At 36.0% G+C, this 18593-nt stretch overlaps 1 protein-coding gene across 2 annotated transcripts in view; it reads right to left on the reverse strand.

Moving 5' to 3' along the window:
* igdcc4 (immunoglobulin superfamily, DCC subclass, member 4) overlaps positions 1-18593 on the reverse strand; it is a 129294-nt gene that overhangs the window by 98249 nt on the left and 12452 nt on the right. Inside the window, exon 1 of one of the 2 annotated variants that reach the window (XM_087261270.1) lies at positions 1348-1509. The exons of the other annotated variant lie outside the window; for it this stretch is intronic. The gene's annotated coding sequence lies outside the window, so the exon portion shown is untranslated. Of the gene's footprint in view, positions 1-1347; positions 1510-18593 lie in introns of those variants that run through there. 2 annotated transcript variants of the gene reach the window in all.

Here is an 18593-nt window from a genome sequence, read left to right on the forward strand (position 1 = left end):
GTTTGAGACCCGGCTGGGTCAGTTGGCAGTTCAATCCACTGTGGTGACCGCTGATTAATAAAGGAACTAAGCCAAAAACAAAATGAATGAAATAATGAAAATAATAATAATACTAAATAAAAACTTTCACAGATTGTGCGCTAATAAAATAAATGTACATTTAGATTTTACAAAGACTTTAACTACGTGTTAGCAATAAAATAAAACCCTGCCTTGTATTCAATATTCAGCTGCACTTGGAAATATTATTAGAAATAAATACTGAAGTAAAGTCTGTAGGCATTATCAAGGATGAGCTTTAAAATTTAATGTGGAGAATGAATTAACTGATTTCAAAGTTTAAAAAAAAAACAATACATCTATCATCTTAGAGGACAGTAAATTTCACCACTAGAAAATTCACCACTTTAAGTTACAAAATGTGACAAAAATCAACAATAAATGTAAAAAAAAAAAAAAAAAAAGCCTCCCCAGTGCACGATAGAGGGTGTCAAAACAGGACTCTATGGCTGCATCTAAAACTGAAATCGCATAAACTTATAATACATACAAAAGTCAGTGGTCCTCAAACTTTTTTCATCAAGTACCTCCTCAGAAAAAAAAATTGTCTCTCTAAGAACCATCATAATGAGCAGTATTGAAATACAGTAGCGTAGTAAGCCCAGTAAAGCAGCTAGAGTTCTGCACAATTATTCAGCCACTTTAAACATAAATAGTCTGAACGTTAACACTGTGCATACATGTAAAAAAAATAAAAATAAAATGTCAACATTTAAATTAAAATGTGTGAAAGGTAAAATGAAAAGTGCTGTACTTAAATGTAAAGTATTAACATAAAGTAGCCAATTCATTAACACCTGAAAATGTTGCCTGGACGGACCTCAGAAATATAGGCTATATGTCATATAATGAATATTATTATGTGTCATAATTATATATAAATCATTTTTGATAAATTTTGAAATATATGTAGCATGTACATATTACATATTTGATTCCTCCACGTACTATACCACTAAAAGGATGCCTGCATACCACAGTTTGAGAACCACTGCTATAAGTAAAGAAATTGCATATACTTTTACATATATAGTACGTTAAAAACCATATGCAAGCTGTGTAGTATGTCCGAGTTCATTATTTTCAAAAAAACATATGGAAGTTCCCCATGACCGATTACTTCCAATGAGATTCTGGCCGTGTCTGAAAGTATCTACTACTCAGTAGATACTGAATTTAAATTTAAACATACCGCCGTTAGAAAAGTATGTTTTATACAGCATGAATGTGAGAAGTCAGAATGGAATTCGGATGTACTGCATCCGCCATTTTGTCATGATGACCTACCCTTGTGAGTTGCGTCGCTTCACTCCCATTCATGAATTCTCTCGCGGGGCATCATAAAATAGCATGGGATGCCCATTTCAGTATCTTGCTGGAAGTAGCAGGTCATTTGGGTACTTCTCGCATACTGATTTTCGAATTCTATGTATTCAGACATGCTACTCAGCTGGCATACTCTTTTTAGCGTACTATATATTATGCAGTTTTGGATGCAGCCCCTGAAGTTCTACGCTATCCCATGATTCCACACAAGTGAATGAATGAATGAATGGGAGGGAAGCGACGCAACTGATGGGGGTAGGTAATGTGATAATGACAAATGGCAGATGCACAATGTCCAGGTTCCATTCATACTGTACTACTCACATTCATACAGTATAGAATGTACTTTTCTAATGGTCGTGTAGTAAATTCAAATGTAGTACCTACTCGAGGATCTATTTAATGTGCTGTATTTTGTCAGGGTGTTCACACTTGAAAGGTTGGGATAGATTAAGTGAAGTTTATTCATAAACTAATTTCGAGAGGAGCACGTGATTATGATTGAACACGGCTGGTCCTGCATTAGCATGCTTGATCCACCAATCAGGCCATTCCTAACCACTATAAAGAGCCAGGGTTTTCTCACTACAGTCATCTTCGATTTGAAGAATCCCCCCTTCCACCCCTACCTTTTCACCTTTCCCTCCATAGGGCAGCACGGTGGCTCAGTGACTAGCACTGTCGCCTCACAGCAAGAACGTCACCGGTTCTAGTTCCTTAACAGGCCGGTGGTCGTTTCTGTGTGTAGTTTGCATGTTCTTCCCGTGCTTGCGTGGGTTTTCCCCGGGTTCTCCGGTTTCCTCCCACATTCCAAAAACATGTACAACAAGTTAATCGTTAAATCTAAATTTTAATACAGGTAATCTAATAATGCAGCATATCTTTTAATAGCCTTCAATCTTAATCTTTAGCTATTATAAAAAGGGGAGTTGTCGAGATCTACCTGAGCTCGAGGCTCCCCTCTCTTCCTCCAAACGGGAGGGAGCCCAGGGCTCAAGAACCTTCGAGCTCAGGGCTCTCTCCCGGGACAGCATGCCAAACTTGCTTATAATCAATCATCAGCTAAGTGTGAACTCTTGAAATGAACATTGGTGAGATTGCTTTGTTAATGTGGTTAGTTTGAATTAGCACAAACAGTGTGCACCAAAAAGTAAACCTAATCTTCTGAAAAAGTGGTTTTTGATCCAACTGGTGTGTTTCGACTGAAATTTGAACGCAACATGTCAAAAACAATAACACCTTTCAAATGTGAGGAAAAGTGTGTGATAATTATATTATGTTACACCAATTATTTTTTTATTTGATTGTAGAAATACCATCATGTGTGCACACAATATTTTTTTGGATACTCTGTAAGTTCACAAAAATATAGATACTTTCTTGCATCTTTAGCCAGGAGTCCCCAGGACTTTATATTTTTCTTTTTTGGATAAGACCTGTCAAACAAGGAGCCATTTCTTTCCACCTGATATTTGCTGACTTATATTTCAAAGTGACTTACATGACACAATTGACAGTACGAAAAGCATGAAACACCTACACACAGTCTTGTGCCAAAGAAGAGGCATGTTTTTTTTTTTCCTTTCAACAATTTTGGCATGCAAGTTCAGTAAGGAGCAACTTAAAAAGTAGCATTAAGTATTCTAATAACAACAAAGCTCAGCATCCTATTTGCGCAGAGGCAAAGCACATCTTAACCCACGTGTGTTTGTGGCAGAAAATGAGCAAGCACTTATTTCAAGAGGCAAACATTGGTGGCTCTCGAAGGAAATGGCATTCTTGAAATGGACAATGGATGCAATCTAGGACAGTCTTTTCAGTTCTCAAGGAAGATGATGGACTGTTGGTGTTAGGAGAAAAAAGAAAAAGAGTACATTCTTTTCAAACTGTCACACAAGATCTTTTCAAGCCGCTGCATAAAGATATTTTTTAACTCAACACTGCGCCAAACTCAGTGATCAGCAAAAGTTTGGGGTGCTGAATGCCAGGGAGAAATGGATTGCTTATGCTAGCAGGAAAAAAAGAGAAAATGCTGATATGAAAAGGCAAAACATTTGGAAAAACAAAACAGTTAATTAGAAGGAAATACTACAATGTAATACAGAAAGAACATTTATAATTGTTTAGCAACTCGTTTAAAAACTATTATTTGCATAATGCACATTAAAATCAATTATTTTAAGCAAAATGTTTGATTAGCACTCACAGCAAGATCACTGTTTCGAGTCCCAGCTGGGTCAGTTGGCATTTCTGTGTGGAGTTTGCACATTCTCATCGTGTTCACATGGGTTTCCTCTGGGTGTTCTGGTCTATGTAATATGTATTCTGCATCTAATATGTATAGGCTATAATACATCTTTATATGTAATACAAATCTTTTTACATTTAATAAACGTATAACACTGTATTAATATTTTACTCCAGCGATTGAATAGTATTTATTTGTTTAATCAAATAATAGTTAGGCTTTTAACTAATTATTTTATTCACATAATTTGAGTATCAAAACTGCACAGACGTTAAAATGATCTTGACAATATAACAATGAAATAATGACTGGGAAAATGGGAAACCCTAAAATGTTCACAGTCTAACGACTGGCAGTCGTAGCATGAACGGTCTTGATCACCAGATTTGTGAAATACAGTAGGTTGCGGTAATGCTCCTGAAGAGAGTCATTGTTAAACAAAAAAAATGATCATATATAGTTATCTACATTGTAAGTCCTGGATTTGTGGGTCTGCAGCTGGATATGTCTTGCATAAGTTGGCGGTTCATTCCGCTGTGGCAACCCCTGATGAATAAAGGGACTAAGCCGAAGGAAAATTAATGAATGAACGAATTTTTCCCCATACTGTACATTATCATATCGTGATGCCTATATTCTCTTGATGAATGTAAAACAATTCATTTAATTTTAGGTTTTTCTTTAGACAAAATTGTATGCATTTTAACATCATTTTATTCTTTAAAACATAATTAGTTGACTTAAAAAAGGGACGTAAACCTATTGCTTTTAAAGGGATTAGTTGACTTTCCTTAGTCAACTTGTTGCTTTTAGGGCACTTTTTAAAAATGTATAATTGTACTAAAATGTACTTATTGTGTGGTTTTTGTGAAAAATGTTTTATATGCATTTAGATAAAATTCAAAATGCTAATGTTGATCATATCATGATAATAATGATGTACCAACATACAACTCTAATTTAAAATTGTTCTGTATAAGAAGTTATCTGATACAAATAAGAGGCTGCATTGTTTTGTTCCTCAATCAATTTACTTAATTTAAAATGAATGCCGATGGGAATGAAGCAGGAGGAATTCAAAGCGGTCGGTGACAATAAAGTGACAGATGTGTCATTTAGTTGTAATGTGACAATAAATAAACCAGTAAATAGAAAAATGTGCAAGCAACAATGCACTAACACAATAATTGCAGGCTATTAGCAGTGACAGAAACGTGACTGCAAGACCACAGGGTCAAAAAAAAAAAGATTTTAGGAGGGTGATTATTTTAAGAGATCTTCCCATTGTCACTGATAAGGTCTGATTTGCGGTGGCCTTGTTGATTTGTCTGGCTAGTAAGCAAGAACAGAGTACCGAGGGGTCTGGTAGGAATGAGCAGATGTGTGTTTTGACATGGCGCTCAAAGCACTTAATGATAACTGAGGTCAGTGCTCTTGACGCATGAGAAGAATCGACAAACTAGAGGAGCTACAATGAAGATGGCAGTCAACACATCTAATACAACCCTGCATCCTTCTGCTATTAAAGGGGTAGGTTGCTCACAAATAAAATGTACTCTCAATTTACTTTTCCTCAAGTGGTTAAAACCCTTTTACATAAAATAAGATATTTTGAAGAATGTTGTAAACCGATAAACACTGACATACAGTATATAATAGGAAAAAACAACTAATTTTAAAGTCAATGGTTAAAAGTAGTCAGCAATCATCTAAAAAAACTTATTTTGTGTTCAGTTAGTAGAAAGAAACTCAAATAGGTGTGTGATAAGTAATGAAAGACAGAATTTTCATTTTTGAGTGAACTATTCCTTTAACATTTCATTTCATGAGCGGTGAGTTGAGAATGGTAATACTAAGCCAGTGATGGGTAAATTTTCCGACACTAAAAAAAAACACTCCTGAACAATCAAATCTGACGGGGAGTTCTAAACGAGATATATTGCTTCCCAAAGAGAACTTCGAAGTAAAAAAATCATGACCGCCATATTGAAGTGTCATTCCAAAGCAGAGTGATCAAATCTAGCCCCTTAGAAGAGCCCTTTGAGCTCAAAACTGATGGGCATTTCGAGAAATTATCCTTTGGAGCAGGTGTAAGCCACCGGTCCTACACCACCCAACTTGCTCCAATCTGGGATCGAACTGCTGACTCTTTTGGATAGGAGTCGGTTGCTCTAAGAAGGAGGCTAAAGACCATGGCATCTAGCAACTGTCACTAGAGCAACTTTTCGGGTTCAGAGGAGTGAGGAGTGCACAGCACTTCACTAGATGGCCTTTGTTACACAGGGAAGTTGTTTGCTGTCACACACTGCACTCAATTTGGAATGCCTCATCCGTATGCTCTAATCCGTTCAGAGGGACCATCCAAAGGGATTAGGGCATAGGGATGAGCCCTTCAGAGAGGAGTCAACCCAGTGTCTTCAAGATCACTAAAAGCTTTAGGCAGGTGTGTTTGATTAAGGGTGGAGCTAAACTCTGCAGGACACTGGCCCTCCAGAACAGAGTTTGCCCATCCCTGTACTAGGCAGAAACAGTAATGCATGTATATGCTCCTTGTGTCTGCTTTTGTTTGGATTTTATTAAGACCTGATGCTCTCATTTCACCACAGTGTACATCATGCAACACACATGTACTACTGAAGGAACAAGCCTATGTTAAGCAGCTTACCACTGAGTGAAAAAACAAGCGAATGAAAAGGGTCACTTAAAAAAAATAAAAAAATAAAATTTGTATTTTTTTTATTACACCATACATCCAAGCCGGGCTCGTTATGGATGCGTAGCCCTGTATACCATGATCATCCATCCAAGAAGGTATGTTTTTTAGCAGTTTTTGTTGTCATGAATGCACCAGAGCGGCTGTGTACGCTTTTTGTAATCTCAAGTGACTTTTGCGAATGCCAATCATGCCTGCTGTTCTCGTGTAAATCCACCAGAGGCTAATGTCGACAGACTGACAGGCAGACAGACCGATCAAATACCCCACCCACCCCTTCTCTAAACCCAACCAATAGTGTTTTCAAAAGCACTGCTTGACCAGATCATCCCCTTCCCTAAGCAAACATTTTACAACATTTTCAGAGCTTACAACATTCTTACCCTAATATTTAATTGTTTATTTTATTTTTTGTCTTTTGTTTTAGTTTGACCTGCATTCTGGAACCATTCTTCACCGGGCTCAAACCCTGTTATCGCAGTCAATTCCACTCTGCATCTCAAGTCTGCCAATGTATATGACAAGCTACTGTGCATACTAGAAAAAGCGGAAAAGCCATCCACACAGAGCTAAGCTGGTAGTGCGGAAAAAAATAGAAGCCACCGCCCCGTAGCAAAACACAGCCATATGTAGCTCTGGCTATATAATTTGCGCTCTCCAGAAATATATACAGGGGTATGTTTTCACAATGAACGTTTAATCAACTGGGTGTTTACACTGTTTAAACTCAGTTCGATGGATGCATTTTGGCTTCTTGTAATTGCATTGAATTGGACAAGTCCATAGCATATCAGACTGACCGCATTTCTGTCCACTTTGTGATTAGATTGACAAAAATACTGTAACAGCATTCGCATTTACTACTAAAACACCTCCTCCTGTAAATGCCCTCAGGACCTGTTGATGGACATTGTCATAGATATTACATCACAGATGCCACATTTAGGTGAGAAAGATTGTTTTACCTTTTTACATGCTCATTCACTAGTTATTGACATCATAAAACAACAAATTTATATATGGTATACAATTTAGTCAGAAATCTATGCAACGCTAGACTTTGTATTTATTCAATTGTGCAAAAACAATGTTAATTAAACATTTATTTTGTGATTTAATGGTAGTAGGTGGTGGTAGTAGTAGTATGGTTGTTTAGTTTTTAAATTCCATTACAGGACATTGATTTCTGCTCCATTAACTGTTTTGGTCTTTTGAAAAAAATATCACTCTTTATATATACTCTTAATGCTAAATTAATATATTGCTGTCAATGGAAAAAGCAATGTTTGGCTCTACATCTTAGTATTCCTATAAGCTGTGATGGATAATAAAAACCATGAATGGGGCAAATTGGAATCCAAAGTTTACATCAGCTATAGTAGCCACTAGCCATTCACCACTACAGATGTTTACGCATCTAGAATGACAACTATAACCATTAATAGTTCAGACAACATCTTTGATTTATCTGAATGTAGCTTGTGTCTTTATTGACTTCTCTACTAGCAGATGTGGTCAATCAGCAGATCTAAGTCCATGCTGAGCTCCAGGATTTAACATTCTGATCTCTTCTCCAAACATGGACTGTGATGTCCAGGTTACAAGCAAACTGAAGGAAATCCTTGCATGAATATTACAGAAGAGCTTACAGTATGCTCTAAAAAGATGGGTGCACAATTACAAGACTCCAAGCAAATCCCGCACCGTTCGAGATGAAGACGATGATAAGGACTTTTAATTCGAGTCCTGATGAGAGCAACGAGCTGATGCTATTCATGAGGTCACGGCTTCCCAAGATGACAGCCAATTCTCACAGCCTAACAGTGTGTTAAATAGGGCTTCAAGAGCGGTTGCGCAAGAGTGCCATTCCATTCAGTGGACCGCGCTGAAACAGGATCACTAATGAAGGTTTCAAGCATTAAATCCTTTTGCGCAAAAATTTCAATGTGTGAAAAAAAGTGAAACCCTTTTTTTTTCTTTTCTTTCTGGCATCCACGGCCAAAACAAAGTTCCCTTGGAATGGGCACGTTATATCCTCTGACCATGAGTGGAGAAATGACTCACTCGATAGACTCCACACATCCTGCAGCTGTGCCACTGCCATGTGAACTACTGCAACTGGAACCAAAATGCAAAACAGGATGATGTTCATATGTGCCTCTTATACGCATGAACTGTAGTCGTGTTTTGGGAGGAAGAGTAGGTGTAAATGAATGCTTCTGCAATGAGAATGCATTGAATTAAACGTTTTTATTGTTACAAAAAGACTTGTACTTCAAACAAATGCTGTCAAGTTATATTAAGCTTTCTATTCATCAAAGAAAATATGATGAGAATAATGTTTCTTGAGCATTAGCAAATCAAAGGGTCATGAAACCCTTCTCTTTCGGTTCAAGTCTACCTTAGAATTTTTTCATGATGGCCGTGGAGCGAGGGGGAAAAAGAAGGGGGCAAACAACTGTCAGTTAGCTCACAAAGTGTGACACAAACCATGAGGAGACGTGATTTTATAGTTTACAAAGTTAAAATGCAGAAAAATAAACAGTAAGTTATTTAATACTCTGCTACATTTGTTATTGGTAATATCATATACACATAACCACAATTTCTTATATCATCATAAAGATAAAGATAATCGTGTTTATTTAAACACTATAAATGAGGAGGACTTCTCTTCTCCTCAATTCCAGAGTCTGAATGCAGACACAGTGGTTAGCAGTGCAGTAGCTCTCTTTCCCTGTCTTTTTCAACATTAGCCCTGCCGAGAATCTGGAGGACTTTAAACAAAAAGGCTGATATAAATTTCATTTTGCTATCAGGTCATTTATATTATAAATACCAGTTAATGTACATTGTAATAAACGTCATAATATATAACTACGCTATAAAAAATGCAGGGTTCTACAACTCATCCATGCCTTTGAATGCAAATCGAGTAAGTCAACTTATCAAATTTGAGTGGATTAAACATAAATTAAAATGTACTCCAAATATTCTCAAGAATTGTGTTGTTTCAGCTCTTTTTAAATAGGTAGTTTGAACTCGAGGCTTTTTTGAGTGCATTTACTGTGTTTTGAATCAAATCAAACAAGGCTTGATGAGCATAAGAGACTTTTTATTATTATTAAGTACTTATTTAGTACTCTTTATTAAACAAGTATTAATCAAACTGATCATGATCACAGTATTCAAAGTGACAGCGAAGTTATAAAAAGTTATTTCAAATAAATTATTTATCTAAAAAATAAATAAATAAAAACGGTTGGAAATGCTTCGAGCATCGAATCAATGTCACAGGATCCAGAAATCCTTTAGTCCAACTAAGACCGCATGGGTGATAAAAATCAGTTGTCACCAAAAGAATACATTACAATTTAAAATGTATGAAAAAGCTTACAGTGTTTGTAATAATTGTAACACGACATACTTGCATTTACTATATTTCTGATTAAAAAATGCAACCTTGGTGAGTTTAAGTGCCTTTCATAAACATTCAAATAAATATTTTGATAAAAATGAATAGTAATTCTTACCAAGTAAGCATGAAAGCCAGACTAGAGATAAAAAGATAATGAAGACTGGGAAAAAATCATTTTGCCATGCATTTTAAATAAATACATAAAACAAGTGTATGTTCATTCAAAGAGAAACAATTATTTAAAGCAATAATATTACTACATCTATTAAATAATATACTACATCTATTATACTACATATACAATTTACTATCTATTATATTTTAATCAAATAACTGAAGTTAGAGTTTCATAAAGATTTAATTAGTCTTACTGATACCAAACTTTAAAATAAAACTAAAACTGCTTTTGTCCAACTAAAAAAAAAAAAACTGCAACTGCAAGTGCAAGTAAATGCCCTCAGTGTGTCTGAAGAACTACATGGAAAAGTGGGTTGAGTGGCGGAAGCATTTCCATTGTCACAGGTGCTATCTGTATGATAAGAGGTAGCAGTCACGGCAGTTGCGGAAGCTTCAGCACCACCTCTTTATCTGGAAACCACAGACACACACACAAAAGTCCTAACATGATATGTATTGATGTTATCTGTCTCCTTGTATAAAATTCTCTGAATTCTGCTTAGAGAAACTCGGTGCAGATAGATCAAAAGCACTGAGAAGAGCATTAGACAGGTACAACTAAAGCAATATTACGAGATTTATTAGAACTAAAAGAAAAAGAATCTGACAACTGAGTTTTCTGAGAAGTATAAGCTCAAGAGATTTTGCAACAGAAGCTGGAATTTATCAGAAAAAGCACAGGAATTCATGCATTTGGCAGATGTTGTCTAAATGTTTGAATTATCACGACATGCATTTCTTATAGGTATCGAACCCTTGACCTTGATGTTGCTAGCAGCAAAACACACTACAAAAAATATGTGAAGTACCTTTTTTGAATGCATTTGTACACTAGTCACATTAAAACACAGGAATGTCCTGAAGCTTAAATATAAAAAAAATAACAAATTACCGACTTTTTGGAGATCGTGCTACACTTTTCTAAGGCATTTCATCAATTACTGTTAATCATCTGTACCCAAGATCACTGCTAAAGTTGGTTACTCTCAAAGCTTAAACAAACAGTAACTCAAAAAAATGATAGAGATGAGCAGACTAACAGAACCAGCTGATTTTTAGTTTGGTTTCATTTAATTAGCACACAAACTGCATTTTTAACAATTATATATCAGAAAGTAGGTAATGCAAGAGTAAACATGAGTCAAAGATACTGTACTGACACAGGTGACACACAGGAATGGCCGAAAAATCTGTATTTACTTAAACATTTTACTTAAACATACTATACTAACCCAAGTTCAGTTCAAACCTGTGCCATTTGTGATGTTTTTAACGTTCATTTAAAAAAAAATGTGTAAAACTTTAATGTTTGTTTGGGCAGTTTTCATTATACTATAGCAAATATTCAAGCTATTGTTCGGAGATTTATGTTTTAAAATGGGGGAGGGTTGAGGAAATCACCAATGTAAGACAAGAAAAAAAAATCTGAACTTAATATCCTATACATGGGCTTAATCCACCATAGCTGAGCATCCTTTATTTGTATAAATTGGCTGTAATTTGAAAACCTACAAGCAGAAAGTGTTTAATAGACATCTAAATATAGGTGTCTGGCTAAAACGAGACTAAATTTGGCCTGTCTGTGAAAGTAAAAAGCAGACTAGTCATCAAATACACAGGAATGGATGACTACACATGAAGTCTGTCTATTTGATGACTAACCTAGACTTTTGTTATGCAGCTGTTTTGTTTACAGCAATAACCATGGAATCATTGTTATTCCTGCTTTTAAGCATTACCTACTCTTTTAATTTCATGGAGTTATGTTTATGTAACCTAATTCCACTGTCCAAACTAAATTAATTACTTAAATCACTACCTGGCCAATGTGAGGGATCTTTGTGTGAAAATATAGATTAATACATTTTTACTCACGGATGTAGAAGAGTAATGATAATTTACCATCATATAAATGCAAACTAACATTTTAAAACCAGAAAAATGTTAATTTTGAACCCATTGTTTAAACGGGTACTATTATTATCTTTTTTACCAAATATAATACACTATTATTATAATATATGATTTGAATGAGGATAGGGCAACCTCAAAATCAACATTTGCACTTGCTACTGCCAAGTTTGCAACAATCTGATGCTTGTTCACCTGCACTGCCTTTTAAAAAAGTTTCTGTCATGATGAGAATGAGGTCAGGGACATGAGCGCTGATGAGCGTCACCTGTGTGGGCCCCCTGTCTTGAGTCCCACGGGAGGAGTGGAAGTGTAAAAGGAGGAAGACAAGAGAGGACCAGGCCTGGAGATTGTAACGAGAGTAACTGCAATCGCCCATTAGTTTTATGCCTATTTTTAAGGATGCTCCGATCGATTGGCCAGAGATCGGTATCGGCCGATAATTACATCTGGCCGATATTAAAAACCGTTCGCAAGTGTTTGTTTGTAAGTTTACAAGCAGAGGAAGATGCTTGTGCACACCTGGGTTATACAGATAGCAGCACTACAACATGTGAGGAGGTAAATGATGCGTGGTCTGCGCACGCATCACAGCAGCTAAAATATATACAAATGTGGTACGACCTCTGTTTATACAGTTTATCCGAATGGCTCGTGAGAGTGATGGTCTCTTTGTTGAAGCCATTGAATTTCCAGTGTTTTGAGCTGCTGTAACGTGAATGGAGCAATCAGCCTTATCTTGCGACCTTTTCCAACCGTATGACCTCTGCTGGAAGCTCCATGAGTCTCCCGCATATTATTTATTATTTTCTCTAAAGCTTCTTCTGTCCACTAAATGGTTATAGGAGGCATGTTTAGAGATTATATGCAGAAATATTAATGTATAGGATTATATGCAGCATGCTTAGTTTATTATCTTAGGTAAGGAGAGATCTTCGCTTTAATTTCGCACTTAGAGGGAAATTGTGCTTCATGCATAAAGCTGGAAGCATTAGAATCGGTACTCGGTATTGTCCAATCACCATGACAAGAAATTGGTACTCTGTATCAGCTGCAAAAATCCTGATCAGAGCATCCCTACTTATTTTTATTATTGAAGTATTTGAATGTCACCTGATTCCCACCTCATCCAACTCGATGGCCAAAGAGCTAATAAACATCATACAGTTTCAAAATTATTAACATTTCAACTCTCGTTTTTCTAAAGAGAAAGTAAAAAGCATCTCCAAAAAAAAAATAAATAAATAAACTGCACCGGCTGGGTAAAGACCACATTCATCCATGCATTACAATCAATACTAAAAACAAGAATTTCAATAGACCGGTTGAGGCATTTTTAGTAACCCTTTCACCTCTGTGGCTTAATTGGCATTTTATTTTGTCAAGGCAATCAATGCAAGCCTTTGAATACAAAAGTTTAAGAGGAAATTCAGGACAAACAAATGCACCGAGACAGACCTCCATTTGTGAGAAGAAACGTATAAAATCATGTACTGAAAGCCAAACACCTAGTGAACCGGCAAGGTTATAAACCTTTTATGAATCTGCTCTTGTTAATTATCTTCACAGCCTCTCTGTGTTTAGAGAATTTTATCACAGTCAGTATCTGACATGTTTAATACTTCTGCTTTGAAAGGGAGAAAAAAAAACACCCTTGTAAATGTGGGAGCCTGCGTCCACGATCTGAATCGTCCTTAGTGATAAATGGCTCCCCTTCCTAAGGCATGCCTCCTCTGCCCACTGCGAGCCCTCCTGTGTGGTCATGTGACCCAGTGGACAGCAGCACGGAATGGAAGGAATGCGATCGTATGACTGTTTACCCAACCAGCGTCATGAGGAATAGACCCCACTTTTACACACACTCGCTCACACATGCACGCTCCGATGCACACATTAACATGCTACTATACACAAGCGCATCTCGTCAAGCGTGTATTTATTTAAAACACAACAGAATGAGTTCAAATCAGCAATGTTTAATATGTGACCTCATAAAAAAACGTTTTAAAATTGAGATTCAACCGCACCTGATGTTTGAATAAATAAGCTTTTTACAGATGTATACTTTGTTAGGATACAATAATATTTAAATTGATCCAAACTAAGATCTTAGCAATGCATATTACCCAAACATTGACATTGAGTTTTAATATATATATATATATATATATATATATATATATATATATATATATATATATATATATATATATATATATATATATATATGTGTGTGTGTGTGTATGTATGTATGTATGTATGTATGTGTGTGTGTGTATATATATATATATATATATATATATATATATATATATATATATATATATATATATATATATATACATACACACACACACACACACACACACACAGACACACATTTACAGTTGAAGTCAGAATTATAAGCCCCCCTTTTAATTTTGTATTCTTTATTCAATTTTTCCCGAATTGTGTTTAACAGAGCAAGGCAATTTTCAAAGTATGTTTGATAAAATTTTTTCTTCTGGAGAAAGTCTTATTTGTTTTATTTCGGCTAGAATAAAAGCAGTTTTTATTTTTTTTAAAACACCATTTAAGGACAAAATTGTTAGCCCCTTTAAGCAATTTTTTATTGTCTACATAACAAACCATCGTTATACAATAACTTGCCTAATTACCCTAACCTGCCTAGTTAACCTAATTAGCCTAGTTTTTGCCTTAACACACAAAAGAAAATTTACTAAATATCTCCATGAAACATGATCTTTCCTTAATATTTTAATGATTTTGAACATGAAAATAAAATCATTTGACCCATACAATGTGTTCCGTGCCACTGCTAAAATATACAACATATGTAACATAAGACTGGTTCAGGGTTACAAATTAACTTAGGCAGCATAATATTTTACCTAATGTTTATTTGACGTCGCACCAATGCTTTTCATTCATCTGTAAATACCCTCCTTTCACCAAACATTTTCTTTAATTCAGAGAAATAATGATTGCCCATTGAGATCCACTATCATTTACCGAACAGCAGTGATGATCTTAATCTCTCTCTCAAAAAAAAAATGGAGCTTACACAAAACCCAACGGTCATCTCAAGGATTCTCACATCCTTTTACCGGCAACGTTCACAGATGGGGAAAAACACAGTGAATCGCTAGCAATTATTTTCAAGGGTTTTGAAGCTGTTCTTTTCATTTAGGTTTTTGTGTAAACTTATGTAACCTGCATTACATTTCAGATGTTTCTTCAAAACCTGCATTACGCTTGCACCATTTTTTGTTTCCAGGATAAAAACTGGCTGATTTAAGAGAGCAGAGAAAGGTCTGCTGGGTTCACTGTGGTTGGTGTAAGTCTAAGTTTAAAGAGCTGCAGTGCATAAGCTGCAGAAACCCAAGTGGGAGCTGGTGAGCTGCTGAAAAAAGCGCTGTGGATGTGTTGATCACTGTGAGGAAAACATTTCTGGCTTTGCTTAACAGCAAGCTGTCTAACAGAAGCAGGGGAATTGGATCAAATGCGATTACGAACAGTAGACCATTAATAAAAGTTCAACTTTATGTTAAAAATATTCTCCAGGCTCTTGGCTAAGAGGTCTTTGGCAGAGCTTGAATGTTCTTGGCAGTTTGTATGTAAGCAAACAAGTCAATTATCAACTAATAGAGGAGGGAATGCAGTGATCCATTCAAGTTCGACTGCATACTGTGTCTTTGAAAAAAAAAAAGAAAAGAAAATCACAAACCTGCTTTGACATTTATACTGGCTGTCCCACTTGCTACTCTGAGGAATAGTGTAAGGAATGAGAATTCAGTCAATTTATTCACACTCATGTCTTTTCATATCAACATGGAGCTCTTTCTTTTGTGCAACAGAAAAAAATATATGTATCTCGAAGAATGTAGGCAACCAAACATTTTGGTGAACAATGATTTTCACTGGATTGTACAAAGAACTGATTACAAGAAGCCATATAGGTTTTGAACTGCACGGCAGTGAGTAAATAATGACAGAAATATTGATCATTTAAATAGGCAAAACTGATCCCGTCCGTTCTCCAAACGACCCATCTAGTTCCTGTTGTCCATCTTTTCCTCTCCCTTTGACCCATCTGAGGTTCTATCCCTGGACGAGCCACATGCTAAAAGATTTTGACAGCTGTTATCCAGGTCACAGTATCCCTGGAGTCCATGTGTACAAATGCTGAAGTCAAATAGCTATTGCAACACAGAACACAGAGAACTAAGTACTATCAGCTTCATATAGACACATAGATCGGTTTATAGATTGCCATTGCACTTGCTGAAGGTAATCAAACATATAGTACATGCATACCATTTTTCAACCAGAAAATAATTTAAATCAAATTCAAGACGCAATAAATAATGAATTAAATGCATCACAGAGATCATTCATAAGACCCGTCAATAGGGTCATCAATCTGCGGCAGACCTTTGTAAACACTGAAAGGAAGAAGGATAATGAATAACTTCCTTCTACAACCCACACTTCCTTCTCCTGAAAATGATTCACCTCACTACTTACCAGCAAAGCAAGCAATCCAAAACGCATACTTTTTTTGTCTTCATTTTTGGCAGTGAAATGGCTTCAAGCAAAGACAGAACTAAATATTTGTGCATATATAGTGTGTATGTGTGTGTGTTTATATGATTAAGATTAAAAATATCTATATATGGCAGAACATGAAAACAAAGATTGATATATACCATGTAAAACTCCAAATAATAAAGGAGACCAAACAAAACAAACTTCAGAACAGAAGGAAGGATTCAAGCAGAAAATAAATCATAACTGACAGGTCCTATTTGCTGTTATCAACCTGTCATTCACATGAGAACAAAGCAATTAGCAAACGACAAGGAACAAATCAATTCCTGATCAAGTTCCATCCAACATTTCGTTCTTTTTTATAGTTACTTTTTGTGCATTTTTTTCAGCTTTAATCTTATAGGCAAAGTAGAGACTGTACACAAGAAATTTTGGGAAGCCAACAGAGGAACAATCGGCAAAAGACCTCCAAAAGGAAATCAAACTGTAGTCGCCGTTAACACAGTAATACCAATTGTCTATGAACTTATAACCAGGCTATTGGTGGCTACCTAAATTCCATTCTTGCTTAAGTAGCTGGTTTAGTAGTGCTAGGGTTTCACAAGGCTGCGTCAGCTCATTCATTTATTTATTTTCTTCACAGCTTAGTCCCTTTATTAATCCAGGTTGCCACAGCGGAATGAACCGCCAACTTCCAACCCTTCCAGCTGAAACATACATACACACTTATTCACACGCATACACTACAGACAATTTAGCTTTACCCAATTCACCTGTCCCACATGTCTTTGGACTGTGGGGAAAAGCGGAGCACCCGGAAGAAACCCACACGAACGCTGGGAAAACATGCAAACTCCTCACAGAAATGCCAACTGACCCAGCCGAGGCTCGAACCATCAACCTTCTTGCTGTGAGGCGACAGCACTACATACTGTGCCACCGCGTTGCCTCTGTGTCAGCTCACTTCTTTTTTTTTTTTACTAATAAATGCTCAAGTAAGCTTTTACAGAATTTTATTTTTTTAATATTCCGTTGACACAGCCATAGGTTTACTTTATGAGCATGAGGACATTAGTATTAACTACCAGTCAGAAATTAGCCAGTTTGTGGATTGGTGTGATAAAAATACGCTAAAAATAAAAACTAAGAAAACAGAAGAGATGGTATTTGGCCCAAAGTATAAAGCTGACCATCGTCAAGTGTTTGTACATGACCATCCTTTTATTCCGTCAGAGACCTTAAGTATTAACATTGACTTCTTTTACATGGAAAACACACATATAGTGGGTTTGCTCTCGTGTACACAAAAGATTGTATTTTTTAATGGAGGTTACATATTTTTTGGAGTTAACAAGAAGCTTATAATGTCGTTTTATGAAGCTGTTCTTGAAAGCATTATCAGGTATGGTATCACAGTGTGGTTTGGCAACCTGTATGTACAGTGTAAATTTAAGTTGATGCATTTCTTAAAGACAGTATGGAAAGTTGTTGGGCACAATGAATATTTTAATCCTCAAGTTTTATATGAGAATTGTGTCCTTAGTCAGGTGGAAAGGATTCTGAATGATCCAACAATTTTTTTGTTTCTACATTATGAACTGCTTCCCTCTAGTAGGAGATATAGAGTCCCTAAGTGTGGGTTAAAGCGATATAAGAAATCCTTTATCTTATCTTAAACAGCTTATCTCAATTAGCATTATAATTATTATAACTAGTGTATTTTGTATTGTTTTATTGTTTATTTTTATGGAATGTCTGAAGCAATATGGCGGTGCTCATAACAAATTTCCTGTCAGGAACAATAAAGTTTACTACTACTATTACTACTCAAATACAGGCCGCAATGGGGACAAAAGGATGACTGCAATCTCATGCCAACGTTAAAGGCTGTTTTCACTAACACCAAGTATCCTTAAATCTTTTTTCCCACATTCATTTTCCACAGACTAAAAAAAACATTGCTTTTCTTCTCATTTATTAGATGAGATACAATATAGATATTTCCCTTGATAGTTAATATTTCATTCTTTCTGCATATTCCATTGCACATTAGAGCGTCATATAGCAGTAACTTAAAAAGCTATACCAAAAGTAAAGGCTGATTTATACTGACCCACAGCGCTAGCCTTGCACATAGTCGTGCATATACTTCTGCATGCTGTTTGTGTTGCTCTGCAATAACACTTCCA

The sequence above is a fragment of the Danio rerio genome, chromosome 7 (genome assembly GCF_052040795.2).
Source record: "Danio rerio strain M-AB ecotype USA chromosome 7, GRCz13ab, whole genome shotgun sequence".
In the NCBI taxonomy this organism is placed as follows: Eukaryota; Metazoa; Chordata; class Actinopteri; order Cypriniformes; family Danionidae; genus Danio; species Danio rerio.